We start from the raw sequence: 15433 nt of genomic DNA, 5'->3' as shown, positions 1-15433 counted from the left end.
TTGCCCTCCTGTTAAGTGGACACGGTGCTGCCCATCCTGGCCATGTGGGCACCAGTGGTGTGGCTCCCATCCTGGGTAGGGCAGCCAGGCTGTGGACCCAGAGGCCTTCCTCAGGAGAAGGCCCAGGCGAAGGGGCTGGCCACAGTCCCTGACTTTGAGGCAGGTGTTTGTCTCCACTGAGTCCATAGTCAACCCAGGTGTGTCACTTCCCTGCTCTGTTCGTTGCTGTTTTCTGATTTTTATAAATGCTTATTTTAACTTGAATTTGAGATCGATCCCTGTTCAGTTCCATGTGGATAATTTCTAGCCTTTGTAGCCTTCTGTTGTCTGAGGGTTCTTGTTAGAGCTCAGGAGAGGGTGCCCAGTTTATCCAGCTGCTGTTAAACGAGCTCAGCTGTATTTTGCACTGTCACTTTGTTGTCACCAAGCTCCCGTGGGACTGCACGGGATCAGTATTCTTTACAGAATCCCACTAAAAAGGCACAGGTTAGTTGGTTAAAACAACACACTCATTGTTTATAAAAATACATGCCATGCATGTCTCCTAAAACCTCCCCTGGCTTAACCACACACCCAGATGTGTCAGTGAGACCTGTCTGGACCCTGAGGGGTTAATCTGTTCCCCACACTGTTGCCACCACTGTCTTTCCTGTCCTCACACCCGGGACCAGCAGAAACGCTGGGAGTCCAGGAGAGATCATCTCTCTTTTTTTTTTTTTTTTTTTAATTTGTTTATTTTTTAGTTGAAAGATAATTGCTTTACAGAATTTTCTTTTCTATCCAACCTCAACATGAATCAGCCATAGGTACCCATATATCTCCTCCCTTTTGAACCTCCCACCCCACTAGGGTGATACAAGATCATCTCTTAGTGAAGACCAGGGGGTGCTTTACGGAAACCACTGTGAGCGAATGACACTCGAACTGCGTGTAAGTACTTCAGGGAGTAGCCCCAAGTCTGTATGTTACCGAGAAATACGATCCAGGCACATGGTGTTCGCGTGGAGGGGTTAGGTACCTTTTCTGTGTTTCTCTTGTTGTCATGGGTTCCAATAACCTGCATCATCATTACAAATGATCTTGGGTGGTGGCACAAGCTGTGTCTTTTTCTCCTTCAAACAGAAAGGTCTGGACGGCTTTGCTGAGAGGTTTCGTACTCTAGCTGTGGTGCTTCTGAGCAGCATCTGGCAATGAGCACAGTCCTTTCATCAGGGCAGTTCATGCCATGCAGGGTCCACGGTGCTGGCGTCGCTCTGCTGTCCTGCCCGGCAGGGCCATCTGGTCGCTGGATTCCAGAGAGGGCAGAGCCCAGCTGCAGGAAGGCTCCCATCCATGGTCTCTGCACTCAATCAGATGCTCTCGCTGCCCCATAGCCCTGCTTCTCTTGAACAAGACAGTCCTTTAAGATGGCATTAAGCTAGAACAAGGGGGTTTTTTTGTACTTGGGGGAAAGCATAGCTAATAGATTTTCAAATAAGTTTCTGGTTATAATGTAACGCCTATGTGATTGCCATTTTCAAAACAGTCTATTGTTAGCCAATTGGACACTTACCTCACTCCCTCAGCTGCCAGCTATACGGGAAGAGGTAGGAGATGACAAGACCACCATCAAATGTGAAACCTCGACCCCCGCCTTACCGCTGTCCCTTCGGCTGGGCCGCCTGCACACGGGGGCGCTGCACACAGCCACCCATGAGGACCTCAGGGATGCCCACAAGTAAGCGGTCTGTGTGCCCGTCATCAGTTTCAGGAGCCCTGCGCCTCTTGTCTTGAAGGAGTTGCAAGGATGATTTTAAAGGAATACCCTTGGGTTTAGTGCCTGTGTTTAGTGGTGAACTTCAGGTGCTGGGGAAGAAGAGCTCAGTGACCTCAGTGATTTTAGAAAACGTCCTTCTCTACAGATTGACTCCTGTGGGAGCTTTCTTCCTGATCTTGGTAGAGGTCTGCCTGGCCCGGGGCATGTTCCTGACAGTGATGGCCCTGTGCCTCTCAGGTTCGCTCTTGAGGGTCCCTCCCTTTTCCTCAGGGGTCTCCTCTCAGGAGACTCTGTCCCCTCCTGTGACTGACACTGTCCTCATTGAGACCACCACCTAAGCTCCCGTCCTGAGCCAGGCAGCACTCGATGGAGGACACATGTGGTCACTTGGCCAGCAGACCTGCACGGTGACCGTCGCTCTCCTGCCATGGCCGGGGACAGTCACCCTGCAGGAGGTGTGGGGAACTGCCCAGAGCAGGGGAGCTTGCCTTCTGCTTGAGCGTTTTCACCTGCTGAGCAGCGACCCTGATGGAGGGTTGGAGTGCCCTCTGCACCAGCTGGCCTGGAGTCCAGCCCTCCTCGGGGGAGAGCTCGAGGCAGAGAATCTCAACTTCCTGGGGTGGTTCTCTGTGTCTCGGAGCCTGCATTGCTTGTGTGGAGTGTGTTTGGTGAAGGAGACTCCACTGTCTGCTTCGAGGTTGAGGTGCGGGTGTTGCTGGGTGCCCATTTCTATCAGTAGATCTTGTGGAGGGGTGTGTGTTTGTACAAGGGTGCCAGTTAAAGGTCCTTTTCTCTCCCTAAAGCTCGACAGGCTCTCAGGACAGCCCCGGGAACAACCTCAGCAGCGGCACCAGCAGGCAGGACTCGCTGCACAAAGCCCCAAAGAAAAAGGGCATCAATTAAGTCCTCCATCAGCCTCTTGTTTCGAAAGAAGGAAAAGGGCCGGCCTGAAGACCCCAACAAGGAGGCATTAGGACCAGGTGGGTGCTTCACCTTTCAGAGGGAGGAGGGCCTGCAGGCATCTCCCTTCTGTGTCTCCCCTGTTGTCCCCACAAGGCTCCAGTCACTCACGCTGGGGGTCCTCCTAGGAGCAGGAGTGGAAGAGGCGTCTGTCTTCTCAATGGGTCTGAGATGATCAGATGAGTTAATGAGTGGATGGATGGATTGATTAGTGAGTGGATGGTTGGATGAACAGATGGCTGGCTGGATGGGTGGATGGACGGAGCATGGAATGAATAAAGCAGATGATTGTACTCCAATGCTAGAAACATATTGTACGAAATCAATTGAGTAGGAGCTAGGCAATGATTGTTTCCTCCTAACAGTGACATGTGTTTGGAAACTGCCTAAGTGCTCATCAGTGAGGGGTGAAGTACAATCTGTGGACACCCCACAAGGAACAGCCCGCCCTCCTTCCTGCCACCTCCCCATCCAGGAGCTCATCTGCCCATGCCCCTACCCCACCCCACAGCCATGCAGGTCCTCCTGAGGTCCCCTCATCACACAGGGTTATCATTAGGCCCTCATCTCGCTTGGCTTCATCTCCTTGAAGACAGGGTATGTTCCTGCCTCTTCAGCCACAAATTTGTTGAGTCTTGTTTGTGCTGGGTGTGGGATTTACGGGGGTAAGTAAAGCAGATGTGATCTGGAGCACAGTTAAGTGACAAGAGAGAAAAAGGAGCAGGTTATTAAATGTGATCCCTGTTATTAATATATACAATGCTGCGATGGATGGTGCATTGATTATATACAAGATGCTGTGTGTGCCCCTTCCCAAGCAGGTGTTGCCCCCTCCAAATTTACAGAGGAGGACACGGTGACGGTCACACGGTCAGGGAGTGGTGAGGGCAGGTTCACACCCACGCAGCAAGACCAGGCACTTTGCCAAACCCCAGCCACCTCTCTGGTGGATGCCACCAGAATGAGATGGTTCTATGGCATGATGATTCAATGGACATGAGTTGGAGCAAATTCCAGGAGATACTGAAGGACAGGAAAGCCTGGAGTGCTGCAGTCCACGGAGTGGCAAAGAGTTGGACACACCTGAGTGGCTGAACTAAAACCTGAGTGTGTGCTAACCTGCTTCAGTCGTGTCTGACTCTGCGACCCCAGGGACTGTAGCCCACTAGCTCCTCTGTCCATGGGATTCTCCAGGCGAGAATACTGGAGTGGGTGGCCACGCCCTCCTCCAGGGCATCTTCTCGACCCATGGATTGAACCCACATCGCTTGTTATCTGATGCACGGGCAGGCAGGATCTTTATCCCAAGCACCACATGGAAAGCCCCAGTGAACGGTGACAACTAGAAATGCAGAAAATAAGGGCTGCTTCTAAGTTAAACTGGAAGAGCAGCAAGCACGGGTTATAAAGAGGAAAACACATGCCACCCCGCGGAAACTGCGACAGCCAGACAGAGGCGGTTGCTGTGGGGCGCCCTAAGAGCCTTGCTCGTCGCCACCCTTTCACTCTGATCTGCAGGTCAGGCCAACAGGCCGCACCTCTCCTTGGGGGGCGTGCTGTACTTGAGGTGCACGGCCTGCAAAAGGACACCAGCCTGCTGACGCCAGCCCGCCACCAAACACCGCCAAAACCAGACCAGGAATCGCCAGGCCAGGCCCGGGGGCCCGAAGGGCTTCCAGGACATCCCAGTGACGGGGAGGGTGGGCGTGTTTGCGCGTGGGGCCTGGGGGGTAGGCTGAGGGGTGCGGAGGTCTTGGCCCATTCCCACCCCCAGCCACTCCAAGCCCGGCTGCGTTCGCTGAGCAGGGCCTGCCCCCAATCCGTTTCTCTGATCAGGGCCACGCCGCCCTAGAGGTTTCGATCTTCGGGACCTGCCGTGACCTGACTCCCGCGGCCCGCTGGACTCTAAACCTCCTTCGGGACTAGGCGCAATGAATCTTGAGCGCCCATCTTGCTGGGCACCTGCCTGGTGCTGAAACACACCTGGAGCCATGGAGGCGCAGTCCACTGGAGCACGTCAGCCCCGCCCCTTCGCACTACCGAGGTCCCCCTTTGCCCCCACGCCGCCCGCCAAGCACTCGACCTTCCTGAGAGAGCAGATGAGCCACAGGCAGGCACACAGACAGACACACAGACACTCGCACGCACCCATGCCAAGGGAGACAGCTGGCCTGCGCAAGCTCCTCAGCCAGAGCCAGAGCACCTGGCAGAGGCCGGGGCCAGACGAACGGGCCGGCGGCCGGCTGTCAGAAGATACAGAGGCAGAAATACATGAAGATTCCGAGACAGACTCCAAGACGGCGAGAGGAGATACACACACACACACACACACACACACACACACACACACACACTTGAGTGTGGTCTTTGGAAATACTTCTGTTCCTAGTTGCTGGGTTGAGCCCAACTTTGATACGACCCATGGACTGCGGCCCATCAGGCTCCTCTGTCCGTGGCATTTCCCAGGCGAGAATACTGGAGTGGGTTGGCATTTCCTTCTCTGGGGGATCTTCCCAACCCAGGGATCAAACCCGAGTCTCCTGCGCGTGGATGCCTTGCCATCTGAACCAGGACATTGCTAATTCCCTAGGCAAAATACAAAGAATAGAGCTCGTGTTCTACTAAATGGAAAGATGATTTCAGAAACAGAAGCTGTCCTTTGTTGGTATCTGTCAATCTTTATGTGGTTTTTGTTGATTTTTACTATTAAGGCTACTGGAACAAGGCAAGAGAGAAACCCCAGAATTGAAAAGCAACTGGCATTTTTGAAAGAAACATGTGCAGGCGAAGCTCTCTTCCTTTTTGAGAGGTGGTTAAATGCAAAATCTTGATTCAACACATAAGACTTTTGTGAACTTTATTTCAAATCTCCATGATGAACCCCTAAGGCATCCAGGAAGAAAGGACTAGAGGGGCAGACAGAAAGAGCAACCTTTCCCCTTGGAGCCATCTCAACCAGCTGCTTAGTTCCTTCATCTCAAGGATACCATCTGGGCTTCTCTGGTTTGTCTGATTCTTGTTTCGGGACAGTTTCTAGTCACAAGGCTGTCAACAGTGGGGGTGGTGTGTGTGTGTGTGGGAAACCCTTCTCTCCATTCCACATGAGACCCAGTGGATAATCCAGGCCCTGCCCACTGCATTGAGTGTGCAGCAACAGTATCAAGGGTGATGCTGGTTAACAACGCATATTCCTGGAATCCACTCCGTTGGCTACTGACTGTGTGTGGTGGTGGTCTGGAACCTACACCTGGAAGCTGTCTTGATGATTGCAAATGACACCAAAGTCTGAGGACGATGGAAGACCTTCACATTTCTGCAAGAGCCACACACCTCCAGAAGGAACCACAAGACTTGCCTGAAATGGTCAAGGTATAAGTATTGGCCTCAACGTTGGAAGGTCTCCACCTTTGCTATGGAAGTCAAACGATCTTTCTTTGAAATGAAAATGGAGCATACTGAACGTTCACATTCTTCTAGAGCATTTGAAAACCCCCACCTTGTAGAAATCTGCGGTACGAGTTCCTTGAAAGCAAGAACCTATATTTATGGATGTGTCTTAATGCCGTAGATTGTGCCTCAAATATAGTGTACACATCAACCCAGGAAAGGAAAGAATTGAATCGACAAATATACAAAGAGATCAAAAGAGACACCTTGAGGCTTCCCAGAGCTTTTCTATCTTTCACACACTATGTAAATACTGAGCACCTACGAAGAGCTAGGAGGCAAGTAATAAGTTTCTGGAAATAGAATGTGGAGAGAAGAAGACACAGAGTTCCTGCTTTCACTGAGACGACTCTAATGATACATCACAGGCAGATCCTGTGAGAATTATAGAGGGGCCTCTTCCTTCACCAAAACCTGGGTGTCAGGGAAGGCTTTTCAGAGGAACCATTGCATTGAGGTCCATAGGGTGAACCTAGGTAAACCAGGGTTGAGATGCAGGAAGAATTTCAGGCAGGGAAAATAGCATCTTGGAAGGCTATGTGACCAGGGATACTTAGGACATTCAAGAAATGAAAAATGCCCTATGGGATGGAAGCCAAAGAGTGCAGAGGGCATTCCAGGCAAAAGACATCAGAGAAGAACGTGAGGAGCAAGCCTGAAGAGAAGTGGTCGTATCTTCAATATGATGGGAAAATACAAGAGCCGTTGGAGCAGGGAGGTGACAGAATTGCATCTGCACTTCCAAAAGGTCATCTTGTTCCACATCACTAATGACCGGAGAGACTCAACTCCAAACTCCAAGGAGGGACGACTTCACATGAGTCCGATTGGGCCTCACTGCAATGTCTGTCAATAACAAATGCTGGAGAAGATGTGGAGCAAAGGGAACTCTCCTCCATCGTGAGTAGGAATGGGAGTTGGTGGAGCCGGTATGGACAAGAATATGAAAGTTCCCGAAGGAACTAAAAGTGGAAGTAGCCTATGGTTCAGCAGTCCCACTCCCAGGCATAGATCCACCCACAGTATAAGTGAACAAGATAGATGCCCCGTTTGGGCACATCTATCTGTGCGTGTGCGCGCGTGATCGCCTGCTAGGCAGGGGGTGGGGTGGGGGATGGGGCTCTGGCTGGAGTCGGTGCAAGCCCCGGGATTGCCTGAGGCAAGCCAAAGGAGCCCCAGATGGAGAAGGGACTGCCTGTCGTCTGGTGTCCTGGAAGTCGAATGCGAATGCGGAGGGGCTCGCGGGCAGCGTGGAGGCAACCCAGGTCTGCAGCGGGAGCCGGGGCCCGGGCCACCCACTCCCCCCGCCCTGGGAGGGGCTGGGGCTGCGGGGGGGATCCAAGAATTGGGACGCGGGAGGTGGGAGGGGGTGGGGCTAAAGGACCTCTTCTGGCAGGCAAAAAGCCTCGAGCACCCGGGATTCCCAGGTGGTCTCCCATCCAAGATACTAACCAGGCCCGACCCTGCTTAACTTCTGAGAGCAGACAAGATCTAGTGCCTTCAGGCTGATATGTCCGGAGACTGAAGCGGTTGGCGCCGGGCGCCCTAAGAGCCTTGCACTTCGCGTCCCTTTCGCTCTGCCCTGCAGGTCGGGCCAACGGGCCGCACCTCTCGTCGGGGGGCGTGCTGTATTTGAGCCGCATGACCCCCGACCTGACTCCAGCCTGCTGACGCCGGCCCGCCCCCCGAACACTGCCAACACCAGCCCAGCAAGCGTCTGCCCGGGCCCGGGGGCCCGAAGGGCTTCCAGGACCACCCAGTGACCGGGAGGGCATGCGTGCGTGCGCGCGGGACCTGGGGTGTGGGCTGAGGGGTGCGGAGGTCTCGGCGCCGTCCCACCCCCGGCCACTCCAGACCCGGCCGCGCTCGCTGAGCGGGGCCACCCCCGATCCCATTCGCTGCTCAGGCCCGCGGGGCCCTGGAGGTGTCGGTCTTCGGGGCCCCCCGGTTCCCAACCCCCGCGGCCCAGGGACCTTTGAACATCCTGCGAGCCTAGGCGCAGCGAAACTTGAGTGCCCAACTTCCCGGGCACCTGGCTGGTGTCCAAACCCACCAGAAGCCACGGAGGCACGGTCGACCAGAGCGCCTCAGCCCCGCCCGTTCGCACTACCGAGGCCCCCTTTTGCCCCCACGCCGCCCGCCAAGCACTCGACCTTCCTGAGAGAGTAGACGAGCCACAGGCAGGCACACAGACAGACACTCGCACGCACCCACGCCAAGGGAGACAGCTGGCTTGCGCAAGCTCCTCAGCCAGAGGCAGAGCACCTGGCAGAGGCCGGGGCCAGACGAACGGGCCGGCGGCCGGCTGTCAGGAGATACAGAGGCAGAAATACATGAAGATTCCGAGACAGACTCCAAGACGGCAAGAGGAGATACACACACACACACACACACACACTTGAGTGTGGTCTTTGGAAATACTTCTGTTCGTAGTTGCTGGGTTGAGCCCAACTTTGATACGACCCATGGACTGTGGCCCATCAGGCTCCTCTGTCCGTGGCATTTCCCAGGCGAGAATACTGGAGTGGGTTGCCATTTCCTTCTCCGGGGCGGGGCGGGGGGGGGATCTTCCCGACCCAGGAACCAAACCCCAATCTCCTGCGGGCGGATGCCTTGCCATCTGAACAAGGACATTGCTAATTCCCTAGGCAAAATACAAAGAATAGAGCTCGTGTTCTACTAAATGGAAAGATGATTTCAGAAACAGAAGGTGTCCTTTGTTGGTATCTTTGAATCTTTATGTAGTTTTCGTCGATTTTTACTCTTAAGGCTACTTGAACAAGGCAAGAGAGAAACCCCAGAATTGAAAAGCAGTTGACGTTTTTGAAAGAAACATGTGCAGGTGAAGCTCTCTTCCTTTTTGAGAGATGGTTAAATGCAAAATCTTGATTCAACACATATGACTTTTGTGCACTTTATTTCAAATCTCCATGACGAACCCCTAAGGCGTCCAGGAAGAAAGGAGTAGAGTGGCAGACAAGAAGAGCAACCTTTCCCCTTGGTGCCTTCTCAACCAGCTGCTTAGTTCCTTCATCTCAAGGACTATCATTGGGCTTCTCTGGTTTGTCTGATTCTTGTTTTGGGGACCGTTTCTAGTCACAAGGCTGTGAACAGCGGGTGGGGGTGTTGGGCTCTGTGGGGGTGGGGGAAGCCCTTCTCTCCATTCCACATGAGACCCAGAGGACAATCCTGGCCCTGCCCACTGCATTGAGTGTGCAGCAACAGTATCAACGGTGATGCTGGTTAACAACGCATATTCCTGGAATGCACTCCGTTGGCTACTGACTGTGTGTGGTGGGAGACCTGGAAGCTTTCTTGATGATTGCAAATGACAGCAAAGTCTGAGGACATTGGAAAATTTTCACATTTCTGCAAGTGCCACACACCTCCAGAAGGAACCACAAGACTTGCCTGAAATGGTCAAGGTATAAGTATTGGACTAAACGTTGGCAGGTCTCCACCTTTGCTATGGAAGTCCAACGATTATTCTTTGAAGTGAAAATGAATCATACTGAACGTTCACATACTTCTAGAGCTTTTGAAAAGCCCTAACTTGTAGAAATCTGCGGTACGAGTTCCTTGAAAGCAAGAAACTATATTTATGGATATGTATTAATGCCTTATATTTTGCCTTGATTATAGTGTACACATCAACCCAGGAAAGAAAGAATTCAATCGCCAAATATACAAGGAGATCAAAAGTGCCGAGCCAAGTGACACCTTGAGGCCTCCAAGATCTTTTCTGTCTTTCACACACTAAGTAAATACTGAGCACCTACGATGAGCTAGGAGGCGTGTAATAAATTTCTGGAAATAGAATGTGGAGAGAAGAAGACACAGAGTTCCTGCTTTCACTGAGAGGAATTTAATGATACATCACAGCCAGATCCTTTGCAAACTTATAGTGGGACCTCTTCCCTCATCAAAACCTGGGTGTCAGGAAAGGCTTTTCAGAGTAACAATTGGTTTGAGATCCATAGGTTGAACCTACGTAAACCAGGGTTAAGATGCAGGAAGAATTTCACGCAGGGAAAATAGCATCTTGGAAGGCTATGTGACCAGGGAAACTTAGGACATTCTAGAAATGAAAAATGCCCTATGGGATGGAAGCCAGAGTGCAGAGGGCATTCCAGTGAAAAGGCATCAGAGACAAACTTCGGGAACAAGCAATGAAGGGATGTGATCATATATTCAATATGATGGGAAAATCCAAGAGCAGTTGTGGCAGGGAGGTGATAGAATTGCATCTGCATTTCCAAAAGTTCATCTTGCTCCGTAACACTAATGATTGGAGCGACTCAACTGCAAATTACAAGGAGGGACCACTTCCTCGAATCCGAATGGTCCTCATTGCAAAGTCTATCAATAACAAATGCTAGAAAAGATGTGGACCAAAGGGAACTCTACTCCACATGCAGACTGTGTGGGTGAATTCTCTAAGAAATTACGGGAAGAAGTGCTCCATCTTGTTTATTGCATTGTGTTTAGGGGAACTAATTTGGAATTAGTGGAGCCCATTTCTCAGTATATTATTTCCAAACTAGGCAACTATAATTACAGTCTGATAAAATGGAACTCAATAACTTCTGAATGTTAATATATTTTGAAAGAGGAAATAATCTTGCAAGAGAAATATAGACAAACAGGAAAAGCATAGTTGTCAATATATTAACCTAGAGATGCTTCAAATATTGTTTAAGAAATATGAAAGTTTCATGGAGTATTTCACATGAAGGAATTATTTCCTCTTAAAAGTCAAAAGGGCTTCCCTGGTGGCTCAGAGGTTAAAGCATCTGCCTGCAATGCAGAAGACCTGGGTTTGATCCCTGAGTCAGAAAGATCCCCTGGAGAAGGAAATGGCAACCCACTCCAGTATTCTTGCCCGGAGAATCCCATGGATGGAGGAGCCTGGTGGTCTACAGTCCACGGGGTCGCAAAGAATCAGATACTACTGAGCAACTTAACTAACTTAAAAGTCAAAAAGGATTATGAGTCCACTCATAAAAATGATTTGTTCTTCAGTTTTATCATGAATTACCTGACTAAAGGATGATTATTTATTGTATTATTCCTTCAAAATTATAGCACATTGTTCACTTTCCAGATTTTTATTTAATTGATATTTATTTAACATTGACTCTGTGCCAGCACTGCAAAACCCACCCACACACCCTACACCAATTTTGTGATTTCATTAGAAACCACTTAATCAAGCAAATTCTATAGTTACCTCTATTTTACATCCTAAATTGGCACATTATATGTCACCCTACTTAACACTATTAAGATTATCTCTTTTTTAAAAATTCTTGATAAATATAATTCCTTGCTTCCTCACAAAATAATTTAAATTATATAAAAACTGGAACTTTGTCTAATTTATCACTGTATTCTTAGCTCATAGAAGAATATTAGTACTAGATAGTCAAAGACTCGTATTAAATGAAAATGATTTCAGTGGGTCTCAAAATAACTTGTCTTTAAAAGGCATTGGTGCCATTTGAAGTAGATATTAGGTTTCCATTTTCTCATCAATGATTCGTTTCATTGGTTTTGTCATTTCAGATCACTTTCTTGAACATCAGATCGTGGAAGATAGAAATAATGTTACTGAATTTATCCTCTTAGAACTTTCTATGGACAAGAAAGTCCAGATCCTCTGCTTTTTATTTTTCTTATTCTGTTACCTGGCTATTTGGTTGGGGAATTTGATCATTGTGATTTCTATTACATGCAGTCAGCTAATCACCCAGCCCATGTACTGCTTCCTTAACTGCCTTGCACTCTCAGACCTCTTCTACACCTCCACTGTGACACCCAAACTCATGACTGACTTACTGATGGAGAAAAAGGCCATTTCCTATAAAAACTGCATGACACAGCTTTTCACCACCCACTTCTTTGAGGGGGGATTGAGGTCTTCACCCTCACAGGGATGGCCTGTGACTGCTATGTGGCCGTCAGCAAACCTCTCCACGACGCCATCACCATGAACAGGCAAAAACGTCACTCAATTCTCATAGCGTCGTGTGCAGGGGGACTTCTTCATTCTCTTGGTCTCTTTCTTCTTGCGATTGTTTGACCTTTCTGTGGCCCCAGTGAAATAGATCACTATTTCCGTGATGCATATCTTTTGTTGAAACTAGCCTGCACTGATACTCACAAAATTGGCTTTTTTGTCATTGCCAGTTCTGGCTTGATGGGACTGGTGCTCTTTGTGGTTTTGATGGCCTCCTACACTTTGATTCTGTATAATGTGTGCACATATTCTGCAGAAAGCCACCATAAAGCACTTTCCACCTGTAGTTCCCACATCACAGTCCGTGATCCTCTTTTTCACACCTGTCATCTTTGTTTACATTAGACCTGCCACAACATTACCAGAAGATAAAGTGTTTACGCTCTTCTACACAATTATTGTCCCCATGCTCAACCCGCTTATCTACACACTTAGAAACATGGAGATGAAAAATTCCATAAGAAGAGTTTGGTGCAATAAAAGGTTCTGGGAAGGGAACTCAATGATCTGAAGGTCATTCGTCTGACGCCAGTGACTGTCTTCTCATCACTCCCTCTGTTGCTGATTCTCTCCTGCTAATGGGAAAATCAGTCAGAATGTGTAAAAGCCAAGCCTCCAACAACAGCTTGCCTTTGGTGGTTCCTTCTTTATTTTCCTCTCAATGTGTTTTCCTTGATTTCACTTTTCACTAATAATCCCCTTTGTTTAAAAAAAAAAAAAAAAGAAAAGAAAACTTTTTACAGAGTAAAAACACACTGAAAAATCTGGAGGGAGAGTGATCCTGCCTGTATTGAAGGCTAAACCTGGGGGAGACTTCGCTCTCAAAATAGTTGGCCTCAAGGTATAAAAGGTAATAATATGTTAAAAGGTAAAAGACAGTTGAAGAATCCACCTGCTAATGCAGGAGACACACGTTCAATCCTTGGGCCAGGAAGATCCTCTGGAGAAGGAAATGGCTACCCACTCCAGTGTTTTTGCCTGGGACATCCCATGGAGAGAGGAATCTGGTGGGCTACAGCCCATGGGGATGCAAAACAGCTGGACATGATTCAGCGACTAAACAAAAACAAAAAGGCAGTTATAGGAAAATAAGAACAATCACATACTGCAAACTCCTTTCAGAACTATATACCTAGCCTCGTATCCTACAACTCTAGATTTCTTTTAATCAAATACCTAGAGATCTTCTTGTGTGTATTTGTGAACTGCGATTATTTTACTTAAGTGAAAAGAATATATAGATCTAAATACAACATAGTGTAAAGTCCAGCCTTATAGTCTACATGGCAAGTCTTACAGTCTGAAAAGCAAGTCACTGTGTGATCTGTTTGTGAAGTAACATTGTAAGTATTGGGGAAAATATATACAAACTCTTGCTATTTTAACTGGGTTTCACATTAAGTATACATGATCAAGGAATAAATAAACTACAACTGACTTTGCTACAAAAAAGAAGAAAATATAAATCCTTTAGTTCCTCAAAATAGACGATTTATCTCAAAGTAAAAGACTTTCACTTCGTATCTAATTTCAAGTGTAGAATAATCCTAAAATAATATTTGACAAAATATAGATCAGACTCAGTGATGGGAATATATATATATTCTGCTGTTGTGCTTAGGTGTTTCTGACTCTGTGGCCACATGGACTGTAGCCCACCAGGCTTCTCTGTCCATGGGGATTCTCCAGGCACAAATATCAGAGTGGGTTGCCATGTTCTCCTCCAGGGGATCTTCCCAAGCCAGGGACTGAACCCAGGTCTCCCATACTGCAGGCAGACTCTTTACCAACTGAGCCATCAGGGAAGCCCAAGTATACTGGAGTGGGTAGCCTATCTCTTCTCCAGGGGATTTTCCTGACCCAGGAATCAACCAGAGGTCTCCTGCATTGCAGATGGATTCTTTACCAGGTGAGCTACCAGGGAAGTCTAATGTGTATACATCCATACCTATAGGATTTTCATGATTTTCTAGTGCAAAGTATACATTTTGTTTGAAATACATTTTTAAGATTGCTGCATTTTCTTATGAAAATGTGCATAGTTTTGGATATAAAATGTAACTATTGATAGTATAGATTTGTATTCTATATAATGAGTTAAACTATATTTAATACTATAGATTTATTTTAGGTAATAGGATATTTTCTAATGTTTCTCTCTCAAATAATGTAATATTTTTTAGAATTAATAGGAAAGATTATGAATTTTAAAGAATCATATTATTAATATGTCATAAAAATGTTGTTAACTGTTCTCCACACAAAGATAGGCCATATTAATATTTGGCTATATTATGTGTGTGTCTCCTTCAGAATTTTCCACAGTTTATTGTGATCCACACAGTCAAAGGCTATGGCATAGTCAAGAAAGCAGAAATAGAAGTTTTTCTGGAACTCTCTTGCTTTTTCGATGATCCAGCAGATGTTGGCAATTTGATTTCTGGTTCCTCTGCCTTTTCTAAAACCAGCTTGAACATCTGGAAGTTCATGGTGCACGTATTGCTGAAGCCTGGCTTGGAGAATTTTGAGCATTACTTTACTAGCAACAAAGATCTGTCTAGTCAAAGCTATAGTTTTTCCAGCAGTCATGTATGGATGTGAGAGTTGGACTCTAAAGAAAGCTGAGGGCCGAAGAATTGATGCATTTGAACTGTGGTGTTGGAGAAGACTCTTGAATGTCCCTTGGACTACAAGGAGATCCAACCAGTCCATTCCAAAGGAGATCAGTCCTGGGTGTTCATTGGAAGGACTGATGTTGAAGCTAAAACTCCAACACTTTGGCCACCTGATGAGAAGAGCTGACGCATTTGAAAAGACCCTGATGCTTGGAAAGGTTGAGGGGAGGAGGAGAAGGGGACAACAGAGGATGAGATGGCTGGATGGCATCACTGACTCAATGGACATGGGTTTGGGTGGACTCCGGGAGTTGGTGATGGACAGGGAGGCCTGGTTTGCTGCAGTACATGGGGTCTCAAAGAGTCAGACACGACTGAGGGACTGAACTGAACTGAATATGTATGTGTCTTATTTTTGTACTTGCAAGATACTTTGCAAATATTATTTTCATATTTTGCTTCATATTTACATGTCAAAAAAGAATGGTGTTTCAGAATTGTAAATAATAATCTTAAGGAGGCAAAAGTTATCAAAGTAACTGAATGAGTATGTAGTAAATAATGTAAATTAACCAGATCTTACTTATTTTCCCAATTGAATTATCTCCTCAAGTGGATTAGTTGTTTGGAGTTACA

General features: G+C 47.8%; 1 pseudogene across 1 annotated transcript; it reads left to right on the top strand.

The window, feature by feature from the left end:
- Nucleotides 1–9680: 9680 nt before the first annotated feature.
- On the top strand, nt 9681–12675 carry LOC147343378 (olfactory receptor 4P4-like; annotated as a pseudogene). The gene has a single exon (XR_015156057.1). The product of XR_015156057.1 is annotated as an olfactory receptor 4P4-like (transcript).
- The last annotated feature ends 2758 nt before the right edge of the window (nt 12676–15433 follow it).

This window comes from Bos grunniens, chromosome 27 (assembly GCF_055505025.1).
Source record: "Bos grunniens cultivar Pamir isolate PY7600 chromosome 27, Bosgru_T2T1.0, whole genome shotgun sequence".
In the NCBI taxonomy this organism is placed as follows: domain Eukaryota; kingdom Metazoa; phylum Chordata; class Mammalia; order Artiodactyla; family Bovidae; genus Bos; species Bos grunniens.
The sequence above is the reverse complement of the archived record's forward strand: the minus strand, read 5'-3'. Positions and strand labels throughout refer to the sequence as shown.